This window comes from Zerene cesonia, chromosome 18, assembly GCF_012273895.1.
Source record: "Zerene cesonia ecotype Mississippi chromosome 18, Zerene_cesonia_1.1, whole genome shotgun sequence".
Lineage (NCBI taxonomy): Eukaryota > Metazoa > Arthropoda > Insecta > Lepidoptera > Pieridae > Zerene > Zerene cesonia.
In genome coordinates, this window is record NC_052119.1 from 5,668,658 (window position 1) to 5,687,410 (window position 18,753).

Genomic DNA, 18,753 nt, shown 5'->3' on the forward strand with positions numbered 1-18,753 from the left:
TGATTTTGATGATGACTTGAATCTGAAAACAATATCTTAGTTTGCTGCGATCTATTAAGGAACAGTTTGTGGAAGCGTCTTACTTAACAATTAATATCTTCACAAAACATAAAAGTTTCACTTACTTATACTAAATCCTTAATGTTAATCCCGGTTTCGCGAACCTCATTGCTGCATTTTGACACGAGAAACCTTCTACACAAAACCTGTACTTTTTCGTATAAAATACCAATTATAATATTGTATTGATATTTATCGGTTTTAATCTGGATTCTTACAATCAACGTTTGTTCATCTGTCAACCCAAAGAATGGTTAAAACTGCAGACCTACCATTGCCCAGTCTCGCAAAAGTACACAATATTAAACATTCACACACGTCGTATAAGTTTACTAGTAGAACGTAACTCACGGCAATCCAAAAGCCATTTTCTGTCATAAATAAAACAGCTCTCGAGCGCCCCATACCTTTCAATTTCTACATAGTCACTATATTCCCAGTTCAATACTAAACAACTGTCATTTTATTTTATCACCAGGCTTTCGTAAACTCACTTGCTTGTGATAAATTTTAATGTTACGCGAAATATTGTCGTGTGTTCAGCGTTACTTGGTAGGGGTAAACGGGGCGAATTGAGTGTCGCAAACCTTATTTGTGTACGCCTCAACGAAAGTGATATAATTACGAAGGGAATCTTATGACTTGAGTTTACTCACTGATCGTTATTACCAGAAGTGCGACATAGAATTAGTGCCCAATAAAATGTACATTCGTATTTTATATTTGTTTACAGCTATCGAGTTCATCGGAAGCTCGTAATATAATGATTTTCTACATACTGTATAGACATTATATTTTCTGAAACATGCACTGCACAAACGCGACTAATTCAATGACATTTTTTTCCGACGTGTCAGCAGCAGAGGGCATTCAAAGAAACTTCTTGAAAAATAACTAACAACCATTCTAGCGTAAAAACAAACACAACAAATCTATCTATTATTGTCCTGTACCATCTATCAACAGAGCTTTAGCGAACTATAATAAAAAATAAAAATAAAAATAATGACTGAATTCAACACTGGCTTCTGCAAAAATTACCTAAGTTACACTTCGCTTCTAAAGTAAATAATGTTACAACACCAAATGTATCCACCCCATGCTCTGCAAGTCACTGATCTAAACTTCATACCGTTAAAAAGTTTATAAGGTACGAAAATAAAAAAAAAAACAAATTGTCTTCTATGTACCTACAAATTGTTAACCATACTTTTTTAACTACCAGAATCAAAACCTCAGGGATCGCATAAAATTATGCAAGCCGCTCTTTGTTAAGGGTAACCCATTGTAAAAGTGTCTTTTAACAAACTCTTAAAACTTTTAAACTCCGTCCTGTTTCAAATCTCGGATCGCTCTCTGGAGATTTTCCATAAAAAATTAAAGGCACACAAAGTCAAAGAATAAGAAAATGTTTCCTTTACAAGAGTACGTAAACATTTAAGATACGCAGTGAACTATATTATAAAGCGCATTTATTGTCAAATACAAATCCTGTTCTTCGTTAAGCGAAATAAAATCAATATCAATAACATAAAATTAAAAACTTTCTTTGCGTCTTTGTTTGCTCGATATATACGGGTAGGCGTAAAAATTTTGCTTATATAATAGTTCCAACTTTAACAAATTCAAATCTTAACATAACTCTACAAAATTTAAAAACTATCAATTTATCAAATAAACAACCTACATTCCTATTTAAAACATCGCCTAATGAAGTAGATACTCGTGCTAATAAATAATTAATTCAGAACCGCCAAAATTTGTTTAACAATGACATTTTAATGAGATGTCGTACGACAGCGAAATTGCGGGGCTTAAGTAATTCATGTTGAATTCATTAAGTTTGAAAAGGTGCCGTAACTAGGTGTCTTAATAATATAATCCTTACAGGATTGGCCAATTAAAATGTTGCCAACGACTTTTTAAATATTCACCGCGGTAAGGGTTAAGGAGGCCTAAAAACGAAATTTTCCCTACTTCTGCCACACTCTCGGGAGCTTTATGCGGAAATAATGACATTTAGGCGTCAATCAAAAAGTTTGTTGAAAGTTTTATGCCGAAAAAGGCTTAGGTCGTCGATAAATTAAATTCGGTGTGGCATTTTTGGAGGTACTGGTAATTTAATATATTGTAGTGATGTAACACTAAATCAAGTAAATACAGCTTAACATAAAAACACTTAACATTTAAAATAATATGCAATCGCATGATCTTAATTGTGAAAGTATTTTACCTATTTATTTCTTAAACGTTTCCATTCACTAGCGTTTTAGCGTAGCGTTTTCATTCTGAGGCGTTTTAATCGAAGTTCCTCTTAGAAGAAATTTTAAATAAGTTTTATATACTAAATTTATATTTTAACCTCATTTTATATCACAGACATACCAATAAAGTCAACCATCCCAGAACAGAAAATATATGGGAGTAGCCTGTTTAGAATTATAAAGCATTTGTTGTAAAAGTAACGATTTATTAATATTTATAGAAATTATCAGGTAATACACTATTTTATGTAGATACTTACTGAACAATATAAAAATGGATGAACATTATCTAATTTTAAAAATGAAGTAATACAATATATTCTTAATACGCTGTTAGAAAAAATTAAGTAGAGTATGTTCTAAAGGTTAAAATTTGGACAATAATTTACATGTAGATCTAACACATTGACCATGGTACACCATGAATGGAACAATATAAAATACAAACCAGTGCGACTCCACAACTTTGTTGAAATAGCCAAGGGAGCGCCGTGGACAGACGGACTGGCAACTTGTAATATTTTCATTAAATTTCCCATTTCCCCGCTCTACGTGCTTTGGATAGTCTCATCTTCCAAGATAATACCAGACTCGATCAGACCAGATCCGCCTACACTTTGTTTATCTTGTTAACTTCATTCGTTATTTAAATGATCCTTGGCATCATTCTCTTTTCGTCATTGTGAATGATATTCACAATAAATAATGTATGAAAACAGACGTCAAAACCTGTTAATAAGGCTATCAGGGATATTATCCGCGAGTGGTTCAATTGGCTTTTCACATTATGTGCGACATTCCTAAAACATTTCTGATTAAATAGCAAAAAAAAATATTACGTTTTAAAATGTAAAGCGATCTTAAGAAAAAATAAAGGTCATTAATTATGTAGGTTTAAATTGAGTATTAACCATGATTAAAGTGGGAGTGGAGCACGCTTCACCACGAATTGATCCAGTTCGCATCGAGGAGAGAACCACATCCCCACAGAAGATCGACGCAAGCGCTACTGGTTATCGTGTAATGACTTTTACTCACGCTTCCGAGTCGATTCCGTAAGCCCTTCGCCAATCCTTTCCTTATCCTTTATCCCATAAAGTAATGGCGGAACAAAGTTATGCACGAAATTTATCAAGATTTCCTATATGCCCGACGCATACTCATAGCAACACTCAAGGAAAGACGACTTCGCTGGCTAGGTCACATATATCGGAAGAACCCTATGCTATATTATATGGTATTTATGTCGTTTTTATTTATGACATCCTCGGTAATGGAACTGGTGGGTCGCCTGATGGTAAGTAAGCGCTACCACCGCTCATGAACATTTGGAGAGCCTTAAGGTCGATATCAGACCTTACGCCTCCACAAATGGATGGTCGATTTTAAATTGCAAAGGGATTAGGACCAGAGGAATATAGGAATGGGAAGTGTAAGGAAAATTATACGGGCCTACGGAGACTAACCATAGCGACATATACTTTCATTTAAAATGAACGTACCTGAGTACTACGCGAGCAATAGTGAGATATGGATATGGATCAGAATTACTTGAAGGTTAAACCTTCAAGGAATTACAAAAGCCACGACCAGACCTGCCATTCTAATAATTGCCTGAAAGAAGAAAAAAATTCACGATCATTTAAAATTAGCAGGGGGCTACATAGCCATCGCAAGAAATGCAGTAGACCCCACTATCCTACAAAGATTGTCTGAAATAGACCCGGGAGGCCAATGATGATGATACCTTAAAAGAATAGAATAGAAATTTATTTGCCACCACTTAAAATATAATATACTTACATATAAAACAAAATATGAAAACAGTAATAGTGTCAAAAGGGGGAGCCCCATCAGTAAAGCAGTAACCATTTTAAGAATAAAATGTATTACTGCACTGATTTTCAGAGGAGACCTCGTGACTGTACGTAACGTAGACGTAATGATTCAGCAAAAGCGCGCAACCCATCTGCAGACGTCATTTAAGAGCATGAAAAATAGATAGTGGTCGATTGTCAGACCTTCCCGTTCGCCGTTTCGGAGAATTATGGATATGTATGGAGATTATAGAAAAGGATATCATATTATTAAATTCCTAATGTTACATAAACGTTAAAATAGCAAGGAAAATATACCTAATTTTCATCACTATTATCAAGCCTCGGTGGCGCAGTAGGCAGCGCGTAAGTCTCATAATCTTAAGGTCGTGAGTTCGAGCCTCACCCGGGGCATATTTTTTGTTGTTTTTTGTTTTACATTTAAATCAATAAAATTTTAAAATATGATGTAAATTATACCTATTCTAATTTATTTTACTTGAAATAAATCATTTAAATTTTGAAGTAAATGTTGCAAATTATCTTCTTCTTGTGAAATTATTACTACCATAGCCATCTCTTGTAAGAACGAATAATCATAGTCACAGGATTCACGCCATCTATTGATTATTAACTTTTCATCGTATATTTGAAAGCAAAAACAACAACAACAAATGTTGTATTTTATTTAACTTAATTAACTTTTGTATTATGATCATAAAAATCTTGGATAAAGTAAAACATAAAACAATGAAAATTTCCACTTCCTAAATTGAATATAACGCCATCTATAAATTTATATCGGACCTATGACAAAGCATTGAACTGCATCACAGCAACTTTTCAAAAGTATAGTTAGTTCATGTATAAAACGATAGATGGCACTAAAAACACGAACGCAAAATTTTAACTTATTCATTCTAATATATTACTTTTTTCCCGACATTATTCAAAACAATATTTCATTTTTTTTAAAGTAATGGTTGTAAGGCAAGGAAATTAAAAGTTTATTGGTGCATTGTTTTGAATGCCATCACGAACTATTTTTTCAAATCACAGATAACATAATATATACTAGGTGCAAGTTAAGGTCGCTAGATTTTACATTCATATTGGAATTATAAACTTGCTCCCAGAAAAGGATAAACTCTCTTCTTTTATATACTATATCGTCTGCCTCGTTGCTAGGTATATAACTAACTGTGATATCCCTATATTTATAAAATAGTTACGATATAAACTCATTTATCTGCTGCAAGCTACTTGTAACCAACAGATACATGTTATCACCATGGAAACAGTATTAATAAGAAAATATTATGTATTATTTGAAATTAAGAAAGTACATAGTACCTACTAATTAGCTAGTTACTTGTTTCTTTCATGTCTGCCAACTTATTTTTTTAATAAATATTTAAAATAATTTTATTTTTGTAATGATAAATTTAATTAATTTCCTCAAAATCTTCATCGCATTTATAATATTGTTGTGTAGGTCTATACCTACACATATGTGTAGGCATATATTTATTGTATCGTAAAAAGTAAAAAAAATGTGCATTAAAATATATTTATTATTATTATTATTTTTTTTAATTCAACGCAATGTACAGTAGAACATAACAATTATATTATAATAATAAGTATCTTAAAACGCAAAATATTATAATATGTAGGTACATTGTACAATGGTATAATTTAATTAAATACTGTATTAACATACAGAACGCGTGATCGACACACACGGATGAACTTAATTCTATGTTATTAAATCATTATGTTTTCAATTTAACAACAACAGCAAAGGTCGGTCAAATAATATAATCATATAACCCTTCACAAAAAAATATTGACATAATTCTTAAGTTTACGATTAGACACGAAGGTTCAAGAATTAAACACATGTTTTTATTGAATTTATGAGATTTGTATAATTATTTTTTATAGATGTTACAGTTTTAAACGATGTCTGTACGTATAAATCTGTATGTATTTTATTTATTTACTCAACCAAATTGTAAAATGTTCTGTATAGTAATATGCCTGATATGAATTTTCCTTATATTATGTGCATTAGAATGTAAACGTAAATCTGTTTCATTCATAAGAATGTAATGCATAGGAGACCGACAGTAGTGACGAAGCACCCCTAAATATCAAATTATACCCCCTTTACGTGGGTGCCGCCTCAGAGCTATTAAGAGCTGATTTATATCACATCATTGAGAGCATTGATTAGTCACGGATACCACTTTTAAAACACGTGGCAAAAAATCTTATAACGAAAACGCTTTTTTGCTGACGGTGAACAATTTTCTAGACAATTTTTCTTGTAAGTTAAATGATTTGAGCTTTTGAGAAACGACGCAGTGGTGGATTTTGAATTGAGCTATATAAAAACGTATGCAATAAAAATGTCATGACAACAGCTAACAGTTAAGTAGATGTTTCTTAAAGCAGGAATAAGTATACAAATTACCATGATTATGAATTAATAATATATATTAGTATAAATTAATAATTATAAATTTTGTAAGATTTTATTGTAATTTTTGTAAATTTAATGAAATGCGTAGGAAAGTATGAAATATTCCAATAAATTATAACAAATTGCCCTTTTATTAATATTCAGACCGTAAAATTATCGATTTATTAAAATGCACTCATCTTATTCAGCGCAGTTATACAAACGTTGCCGCCAAAGTTCATATGGTTGGAACAAAAAAGGAATAGAGTATCCAGTAGATATTATTCAATCAGTCACCTCTTTTGGCCAGTAAATCGTTGCGAAATATCAAACATTATTACATGGACATGAATCAAAAGTGAGCCAATTACCATCTTAACAACAGAAAATTATAAGTAATTTTTTAATTTATTTACTTTGTTTAAAGTTTCTATTGATATTTAATAAACATTATAATATATGCCAAATAGATTTTAGAGCTGGATTATTTTCTGTACGAAAAATAGTAGGTATAAGGGTGAAATGAAACAAGGAATTCAATAAATGAAATATACATTTAGAAACAACAAATCACTGCGACTCCATAGTTTCTTTGATATGAGCCGAACTAAATTAAGTTATCAACTTTGATAAAATACATTGTCTTTACTTTTTTTACGATACGTGTTTAATAGTCAATTAATGAAGGTGCTTGCTACCTGCGTCGCTTTTATCCCAAATTGATTGCGAAGGTAGGCCTAAGATTCATTTTAATATCGCGATAACTTAAATAAGGACACACACTGACGAAGCGGTTTTAATACGTTTTTTTACAATTCTTTATATACATTTGAGGGTAGTTTATATAATTCATCGTCGGTCTACATATTATCAATTCTACCACAGTTCGGTAAAAGAAAACATCGTTGGAATCTAGCGAGTCCTAAGACTAACCAGACTTCACTCACGTCTCAGATGTCCATGTAGAAGGAACAATATTTTCTAATAATTTTCTTCTACAAAAAAGCTCACTGACTTTCCTGGAGTGAGGCACTAATCCAGATTTTAAAATTCAACTCTGAGGTCGCTTGTTTCTTCTTATTTGGACCTAAGACAAAATTGCAGCAAAGTTAATTTTATATACAAGTATTCTACATATTATATTCGTATTTGTGTTATAATTCGTATGTCACGTATTACTTTCATTATGTTTTTGATGTTATCAGATTTATTCTGTGTGTTCTGAAATTGAACAACAAAGTTTTATAAAAAAAAAAATTAGAGGTCTGAAATTCAATAACTTTTATTGAACATTTATTTCGCATATAACATGAAACAATTAAATATCTACAGTCTACCCAAATGTTGGTTATTATTTTTCATAGTCTGCACTTACGATATTAACAATTTCCAAGTGCATGTAACCGCCTTGTAATTACAAAGTAACCAATCACCTCGTTATTACCCCTACGAATTACAAAACCTATATTTTTCTCACAAATCAACGTACTAAATACCTCACAATTACAGTCAGGGTAATATTGTATTGTAAGCGATATCAATTTACATCGAGATTCCCTATAATTATCGAGTTTTGTTCAACGAGGTTTTCTTAAGGAATAAATATAAAAGATATGGTGGATTAGCTAATAACAGATGAAAATCTCACAAAGTATTACAAATTATTGCTTCATACATTCATTACTTAATTTTTAGTTTTATATCATTAAAATGCTTTATGAATGAAAAATTTTAGAAGATTAGAAAAAAAATTGATCACGAGGCGGTATTCGAACCCGCACCTTTTGTGAGAGGCTAGGCGTTGCTACGGTATGGCAACAGACACAGGTTCGAATCCCGCCTCGTGATCAATTTTTTTCTATTCTTACAAAATTTAACATTCATTATTGTTTATCACACAAATTTTCTGTAAATATTTCTCTCAATAGAGAAGTAGATATGTTTTGAAAACTCCAACACGGACCAAAAGTGACTTGCCTTAAAACTGAATTTTGCATATCGTTTTTCGGAGGAAATAAGGCCATCTTCATTCTACAAATTTGGGTGAAATTTTAATGCGAAGAAACACACTTTTACCTCGACCACCTCCAGTTAAATCTTTTAAATTCAATTATTAAAAATTCACACCGTAATAATGACAAAAATGACGTTTTCGTGTCAAATAAGCACAGTAAATAATAATTACAAAATACTTTCAAAATTTATTAATGTAATAAATAAAGGCAATTTTTTGGATGGATGGTACGAGGATGTTATCAATCAAGTAAAATGCACTAACCTGCATTATATGCGGTATTTTGAGTAAATTGGTTATAAGAAAATAATTATCCGCAAGCAATATTTTTACAATTAGTTAATATTTACAGCTAGTTAGCTGACCCAGTACGTATTGGTATTACTCTTACCATTTGGGGGGAATAAAAATAGATTTAAGTCGATTCCCAGAGCTGTCCGATATTATTACAAAACTACACAAAGTTCGGTTCCGCGATAGAGAAAATAATATTGTATTAATAAAAAGCATTAATATTTAAATAAGAAAAGAACAGCAATCTTATATTTTCATATATGTTAATATTCTTTTCAATATTAATTTCATATGACAATGTATAATTGCATAATTGTAAGATTTTGTAAAGCACATCATTCACGAACAAAATGGGAGACAACGAAAACAATAAATTGGTCAGGTACCTACACCATTATAGTTCGTACCTCTTACTAATTCATACTCGACGTAATTGACTTAAATTAAATGCCATTATCATAGTTCAAGGAGCACTTAAGACTGTAAGAATGGATAGTTATTGTTTCTCACACCCGAATAAATCTTTGTTATGCCACAACCTACGCATATAAGTTTGTAGGTATAATTATTTTTCACAATGGTTAGAACAATATATATGAAATTTATCGAATTCAAATCAAAGATCGCCTTTTGGTTCCGACCCCTTCTAACCTACTTGCGTTGTATTGTACATATTGGAATCATTTATATCATATTTAACAAATTGATTTTAATAAGAAAAAATATACATCTATCATTACAAGTAGTAGATACCTATAACATACATACATACATACACACAAGATAACGCTCTCTTTATTTTATTATAACATCCGGCATATGATATAGAGGTTATATTTATTAAGCCTAATGTTTAAATATAATCAATTAATTATAACAGAAGTACCGCTGCGTCACTAACAAATGATAACATGCAAACTACAGAGCTAATGCTGTCTACGACCAGTTTTTAACATAATTAATTATAGCTGCTAGATTAGAACGAAACATAGAACTTTTTCAATGCACGCTCTACGAAAAGAATCAAAGAAACTTATGGGCTACTTTATAATTTTTAATTCGATAAGGTTCCTGAATGATTTGTAGGTGTGTAGGAGTGTCGGCGCCACCACATAATATTATATTGTATGCTAATTGCGCATTTCGAAATATAATTGATACAAATATAACATGGAAGCGGCTGCTACGAGTAAAGACGGGTTCCTATATAATAGTAGTTGGTGTTCTACCGATGTTGAGTAATAGAATTGTTTGAGACGGCTTTATGGCTTTGTTGAATAACCAATATAAGATATATCTATAACCTCCTGAAAACCAATAATTGTATATTTATTAATATAAGCGGTCAAATAATATTTTGTCTAATACAGAATTAAATCGACATCTATGCCAATGTAATTCGTATTTTTTTTTTAGTTTTTATTACACAACTTTAGCCGGCCGTTTATTCGAATACCTAGTACCCAGGTAAAAAGGTCAATGTATTTGTCATAGAAAATACCATACTTTACTCTGGTAGAGCGAGATAGCATAATTTGATCTCATTATGCTATCTCACTCTGCACTCTCTCTGTAAGAAAATGAAAAACAAAAATCTAAGTACCTAGTCTACGAAACTAGCACTGATAACGAGAATGTGCTATGATTTTTCTTCTTACGGAGTGACATGGTCAATATTTGATAAAAGCCCTTTTAATAAAGTATAAGTTGTGGTCACATATAACAGGTTGTGCATACGCCAACTTATATTTATCAATGATCTATAGCTTAAGTATAAATGTAACGTGCTTTTGTGTTCCTTAAAATAGAAAAAAAAACTCAAATAAAAGTATTTAACAACAATATTTCTATTCGAAAGTTCTTACGAATTATTCGTTAATTAAATGTAGTCCTAAAAATTGTAAATTGTTGGGGTATAATTAAATAATAATAAAAAAATTACATTAAATTAGTTGAAATCAAATTCTCTTAGGTTACTTATCCGTATGTCAGTCGAGTGAAGGCTTTACTTAAAATTAAAAATATAACTTCAATTATGATTTGCATTTATATATAATCTACATTTTATTACACTTATAAATAACATATGTTGATTAACATTATCCTATAGGTATTATATTTTAAACCGCCTCATTTATTACCCTCGTAATCCATATATCTAATCAATTTCCGTTGCTAAAAGCAAGGAATTCCCATTGACAAGATAATATTGAATTGCATTTCAATTGTGATCGATTGTATTCATTATTCATATTCATTATTACTTACAGATCTTGATTGTTCTGTATTAAAGCTCATTACGAAACATTTTTAATCGTGAAAATAATTATTTCCTACAAAAAAGACACCACAATCTTGGGAGTAAACTCCAACCAAATTTTATTAATGTTAAACCAAATGACAATTTCGTACCGTGGCGTAACGTTTATGACAGTTATATCGGTTGAAGACCCATACCAAAAAAAGTACTAGCGAATCGAGAACATTCCTAATTTTTTGGGAACATGGCAAATCACTGAGTATTATTCTATTTATAGAGACGCATTACTGATAAATGAAATATATATAAAGTCGTGATAATTTTGAGTTAGATAAAACAAAAAACGTTGAATTGAATACAAAATTAATTTTCTTATCTTCACCTTTTAGAAGATTAAAACATCATTCTTTATATAATTCGTATGTTTTATACAACAGAAGTATAATTAAAAATTCTTAGAAAGCCTAATATTTTATGCACTTAGGTACTTAAAATATTAAGCTTTCATAATATTTTACGTAAACAGTATTTCCATGTAACTTTATTAGTTTCATTAATCTAATTTCCAATTCATATGCAACGTAAGTGATCATCCATAAATCAATTTTAAATGCTTTTAATATGCTCATTACATAAAGGAACGCCTTCAAAAACCGTGGATGAATATTGTAGTAGCTCGGCTTTACAGTTACAGTCAATGATTATGAGGTGATAAGTAAATACTAAATGGTGGTGTTCTCTCAGAGACAAGTGATTTGTGGAAAACTTACGTTTGAATAGATTCGCTGAAATTCTTAGAAACAAAAGACATACTCTAAACAAAATTTCGGAGCCCATTGCGGGTAAATATTTAATAATTTTTTAAATCGAGGGTATGAGATCGATATTATCGGAGAAATTACAATGCTCTTTTCATTCCGATTAAAATCTCCAATTTATAAATAAATATAAATGAATTACGATTGTATCCTAGGCATTTAAAGAATGTTAAAACTTGTTAAAGAAACACTATTCGTCATTGTAATTTAAGTGTAACAGTTATTGTATTTCGAAGGACATATTGTTTTTGTGAATTTAAAATCTTTCATACTTCAATTGAAGATTCTACAAACCATCTATAAAATTTATATACTTCCATCGTGCGCATAGAAAAATTATATGAAAATAAATTACAAAGAACTTAGAGGCATTTAAAATCGTACAGCTTATTTTCTTCGTGCTGCGTTATCTATGCTAATGGCGGTTGCATACAAAATATTCAGAAAAGAATCCTACTTTACAAGCATTAGCGCCTCATATCATATGCAAATTGCTGACAGCATGCGGACCACGATTACCATGCTCGAGCGATTTCACTCGGCCATTCAGTGGTCATTTTCTTAATTCCCTTTTATCTACATATTTTACGATCTATTACGTATAAAGGTGATGATTTTGGGTGGTCCGTGGTTGTAATGATGTTATTATTTATATGGTATTATTAATGGTTTATCCCAACTGTCTCATCAAGATAATATTCAACGAGCATTCATTAGCCGCTATCGACGTACGATCGAGTATCTCTATTCGAGATTTTAATTCGATTGTCAACAGTGCTGATGAATGTAAATGCAGTTTCTTGCGTCATATAGCAAGCTCCAAACGACTGTTTCATATAATCGTACTATTGACTGGGGTAAGGGATAATGTGTGAGGATGGTTATTCTAACACAAAAATTTATTAAATTTACCAATTACATTAGCGGACACAATAATATAGAGATGTAAATAAACTTCAACGTTGTTGTAATAGTTTGCTTCTTGGTAAGTTTGTGTTTGTAATTTTATTCAACTTCTTTTTGCATCTTCTAAGTTTGGAACTTCTTTACACTGAGTAATTAATTGCGCATTAGATACTGTAAATACAAAAAATATTATCTTATGTACATGATTATTTTGTATCTTTGTCACTTAAGTAGAATGTATAGTTTTTATGATACGGAACAAACATCTCTCAAGAATGTACGTAATTATTTTCTTGTCATATTATTTTATCAAATGTGGGTGAAAATAAACTGAAAAAGCTGTCCTTTTATCGTTTTTATCGTTTCTATGTCATATGTTGGACTGCTTGAAAAACATTGAACTATTCCACAAAATTGTTCGAGAATCTTCTACATTGATTTATAGGTACAACTCTATAAGAACGTGCGCGGTAGGCTCCCCAAGGAAACGCGATAAATAATTCATTCTCACTAATTAGAACTCGGAACATAATGATATGCTGTAAGATTATTTTATCCTTATCAAAGATATATTTCAAGTTAGGTTAAGTGGACATAGATAATGTAAAAGAGTACAGCATGCGCTCAGAATTCCTTGCGTCCATTTTGTTTTTATTCGTATAAAAGTATTCACTATCACGCCGTATAGTTATTTTATAAAATTATTAGGAATTAGAATTTAACATTTATAACCCTGTGAAATTAGTACTCCTATATTCGTTTACACCTCTTTTCAGTATTGTATAATGTGTTCTCTTATATAATAAATATATACTTTTATATAATGTTATTTATAAAATATTTTTGTCAATATCTTTCATTTGAGTTATAACTCAATAATAATTGATATATATTGTATGAAATTTATATAAAAGCTACTCTCCGAAACCAGCCTAAATGAACGTTAATGAATAGCACTCGATACACAAAAGCTAAGAGAAACATTGTTAACCAGTTTTAATACAAAAATTGACTCATAGAACCATGCACTATAATTATCGCTAATAATTTTATAGTCTATTATATTTAAAAATGTTATAGAAATAATGAAAGTTAAACGAAATTAGTTCTCAAGTTTGCTCTATAAACGTTTTATTTCTCACTACAAACGATACTAAAAAAAATATATATTATGAGTTAATAAACCACAATACATTGCTTGATGTTTACGGACGCGACTTTTTAACTCTTGTTTAAGCGGTAATGGACTTCGTTACAACGTGGACAGGCATTTGTTCCTGGTCCCAAATTGAAGGGGTACGGAGGGTCAAAGCGAAATGTTTGTCCGTGGGAACGTGCTCTGTTTGTCCACCACATTTGTTGGCCTCTCATCGAGAACTAAACACTCGACGCCTTTTGTCCGAAAATGTAATGGGAATAGATAAATATTAAAGAGTGGCGTGGCGCTTTTGATGGGGCTGTGACGTTATATGATGCTTATTATGAAATAATACATATACTGAAGACTTTTTCCTGCTACTATGTCCCGTGAATTTATGGAACAATTGCAGTGATGGAATTTAACAATAAAACGAGACGTTTTACAAAAATGGTTCAATTAAGGTATGTATTTGATCGAAAAAGGGTGCTTGTATCCCTCACAAAAAGTGGCTAGATTATTGTAAATTATCTCCCTTACCCAGATAAAAGAGTTAGTTTAAATGCTTTAATACTCACGTATTTTTTTACTTTAATATAATCTTGTAAATTTAACAATGAACCATAATTTTGGTAAATTTTAATGTTTTTTGCGATCCTAATATTATAATTCTTATCTCGTTCAATTCTTTTTGCTATCTTGTTGAAATATTATAAAAAAAGTTAAGACCAATAATTTAAAGGCAGCTCCTTTCCTCTCTTATGCCACAGGCTTGGCTTAGAACATATCCGCAAGCGAACCTAATGGATTTGTAATACCCGACAACTTCAAATACACTGGTGGCGTTAAAAGGACGAAGGGCCAACATTATACTTTCGATTTATGTATAATTCACGAGAGAAAGAGGATGAGACATTTAAATAAACATTTAAACTTACTACAAGTTAGAAAGCACGTATTAGAATTATAAAAAAATATTGCTACATTCATAATTTAAAACAAAAAATGGAATCCAAAGGCTTACAATGTGTGTATTTTGGTATGTGGTGTATATTGGTATCTATAGATGTTCCTGTAAAGTGTAGTCATTACAAAACAAAAAATATTCTGACTCATTTCGGATCTATTTTTGAACCTAGAACAGTTTTATTAAAAATAACGTACTCAGTTTTTTCAGAGTTAATTTCAAATTTAAGAATTATTTTATTATTATAAGAGTGAGATAACAAAAAGTATTAAGAGTAGCTCATACAGTGCATCTTTTTAAATCCTATACTATAAATATATACTACATTTACTTCTCAAATGATGGGTGAAATGGGTCATGTGGTCATTCAGTCTTAACTACCAACTAGCTCTTATCATTTAGACCACACAATAAGACAGTGGACGTCCAATATTTACCGAGTGTAGAGTATTTTTTGTCAAGCTTGAGTGGAAGGGTTGAATGGCTGAGGGTGTTTGACTAGTCGCAACCTTCGCTTTGGAATTGAGAAATTGGGAACATTATGACAATGAGGCTCCTTTGAGATCGCCTGCTTAAGTAAGTCATGCAGATGATTATAGATATTTTGACTTCAGCAGCCCATTTGTAGAAGTGCGCATATCGCACTATGAAGACAGTTAATTGTTGATGTTCTAGCAGAAACAATAATTATGTATTGAATAATAGATTTTGCATGTGGCAGTCTAGCACGCCTCGGAGCGATTTGAGCCAGCTCGTACCTGGGAAATTCCATACAGAAAACTGGCGTGAAATAGTAGCATAATACCATGTTTCGTACTGTGAGTGGGGACGTCGGAGGACCATTTTCATTTTCTCGCCCTTCCCAGGCTATTACTTCTTTCCAGTCGTCAATCCTTTCCTTATCCCGTACCCATTAAAAGCGGACAGCGGATTAGCAAAGGCACTACTTCTGCAAATGTTCACGGGCGGTGGTAATGGTTTAACATCAGGCGAACCACCAGCTCAATTGTTCCCTATCACATAAAAGAATTGATAGGTAATATGCTTTATAATGCAATCTGTAAACGAATAAACTAAACGAGAAGGAAAAATGAAGCTCAGTTAGACAGTTACACGTGTTTAAACTTTTTAATCTTAATTTCTTATATTCTTCGGTCGGTCTTATACATTTTCTTGTTGACTTTATACATTTATTTAGACACAAAAATTTTAAAATATCAAATTCATAGTTAACAAAAAAAAAAACATATTTTACACGATTAGGTAAAACAAAAATTCAAATGCTTAACTAAAATTAGTCTTTAAATGGTGATGGATTGAAATGTAACAACTAATATAGCTAAAGCTTGTCTGGACGTGAGATTAAGATGACAGTGTTTGCTAAACTCTCCACTTCCATTGTAATAAGGGCTCTAGAGGGTAGCATTTGTTTGCGTTTCAGCTTCCACGCTGCAATAACTTTTCTTCATAACTGCATATAGAACTCTTCTGTATATTGTTTTTAGTACTGAAATAAACTTTTAAAATTGGTATTTATTCAAGTTGAACGTTCTTGGAAGGTTTGGCTTAAAAATAATAAGTATTATATCAATGATATAATTAGGATAAGCAGTGGTGGCTCAGTGGTGAGAAACTCGAACTTCAAAATCGATAAGTCGGGGTTTCATACCGGGCGAGCGTGCAGGAAATGAATTAATTTTTCAATTTATCTGCAAATGTGGATAACATCACCACTGCCTAAAATGGTGAAGGAAAACATCGTGAGGAAACCGGCATGTCCAAGAATCAAAAGTTCGACGACATGCAACATCTGCCAACCCGCACTTGGCCAGCGTGGTGGATTATGGCCTGAACCCTCATAGGAGGCCTGTGTCCCAGCAGTGGGAACATGTATGGGCTGATGATGATGATAATGTTATCATTGATATAACTGACTAACTCACCGTGTCCTTTATTAAGTACTTTTGTGTTATATTTTGCAGAAATTATATTTCATGAAAATTAAGAAGTCTCTTCTGAAAATCAGTGCAATTAATACATTTTTAAACGGTTACCGCTTTGCTGGGAGCTTTTGCTTTTCCATTTAATTCCTATGGCTATTTTTCGTTCATTTTATTTTAAATTTATAATATTTCGATGATGGATTATAATTTAAAATGGCATGCAAGTTCTATCTTCTCTGTTGTTTCTACATAAATCATCCAGTACCAGTGAAATATGAATGAATCCGAAAAGCGGCCCCAAAATACTTCCAAAAGAAGTCGATTCATGAACAACCATGAATATAACCAGGTAGACAGGGTTGAATGTTTGAACTATCCGTTAGCACCAGCCCTAACAAGTCGCTGGCATCATGAGCCCGATTAACATTCGGTTATGAATCGACTATTGTTACTTAATAGACCACACGTTTTACAGTAAGGAGGTTTAAAAGGTATCGGTAGATACCTTTTCCGTAGAAAATTAGGTATGCTAAGAATAATGGAATTAGGATAAATTAATAATATAAAGAGTAAGTTCAACCGCCTTAGGATGGAAAGAAATTCTATACTTTTTGTGTTTTAACCGACTTTAAAAAAGGAGGTTCTTAATTCGGCGCTAATCTTTTTCTTGATTTATTGCCTAAGAACTCTCGATTTCGTAAACCGATTTTGATTATATATTTTTTATGTGAAAGTTAGTGCCATGCGGTCCTATTTTAATTGGTCTATTTCTGACAATTTGAAGGAAAAATCAGATTTTTTATAAAATCTTATTAACAACGCATTCGTCACTTACCAAAAGCAAGCATAATATTGAACACTTTATTGCAACAATTTATTTCATTCATAAATTGTTTTTATCAGTATAATCTTTCAGTTTAATCTTTACGGTGATAAAAACAATTAGACTTTTCTTAATTTATAACAGGGTGTGTCAATTTTTTTACAATTAATCATAATCTGGTATTAGTGTAAGTCATACTAATCTTCTCGTGTTATCAATGCACTGCTAAATATAATATTGTTAATCGTTTTAAATGTAAGAAATTCCATTCTATTTATGTTTATCATACCATTCTATATCCTATTAATATTATAAATGCGAAAGTTTGTATGGATGTATGGATGTATGGATGTATGGATGTTTGTTACTATTTCACGCAAAAACTACTGAACCGATTGCAATGAAATTTGGTAAGCAGATAGCTGGACAACTGGAATAACATATAGGCAACTTTTTATCCCGATATTCCTACGGGATACGGACTTACGCGGGTGAAACCGCGGGGCGCAGCTAGTTATCTATATTTCTTATCGCATTCTCGGAGGCCTGTTTCCTTTTCCTCCCCTTTCCCAGTCCATTCCTTTTTTCCCGCCCTCAATCTTTAACTTATCCATTCTCTGTTGAAAGAAGGCAACGCATACGCAAAGGCCTTTTCTCTGGAAATCTTCTGAAATATTAATGGCCGGTGGTGATCGCTTAGTATCAGGCGAACCACCAGATCGGTTGCCCGCTGTGATATAAAAAATTTATTCTAATTCAGCATCGCTTAGTTAAATGGGACACTACTTATTCTGCGTGTGTTGTCTCGGTAATTTTATCATTATAGACATATAAGCGGACTAAACAAAGAAGACTTCGCCAACTATCACAATTTTTTTTTAAATTTCGATTAAAAACCATGTTTATTATTCCGATTTCGATCCATTTTTCTCCAAGCAGTACAGTAATTTAATAGGATTTTTCTACTTTGTTAATTTTTTAC

General features: G+C 31.6%; 1 non-coding gene across 1 annotated transcript; it reads left to right on the forward strand.

Annotated features, from left to right (window-relative positions):
- The first annotated feature begins 4,482 nt into the window (after positions 1 to 4,482).
- Trnam-cau lies at positions 4,483 to 4,555 on the forward strand. The gene has a single exon. It is a non-coding gene; the product is annotated as a tRNA-Met (tRNA).
- The last annotated feature ends 14,198 nt before the right edge of the window (positions 4,556 to 18,753 follow it).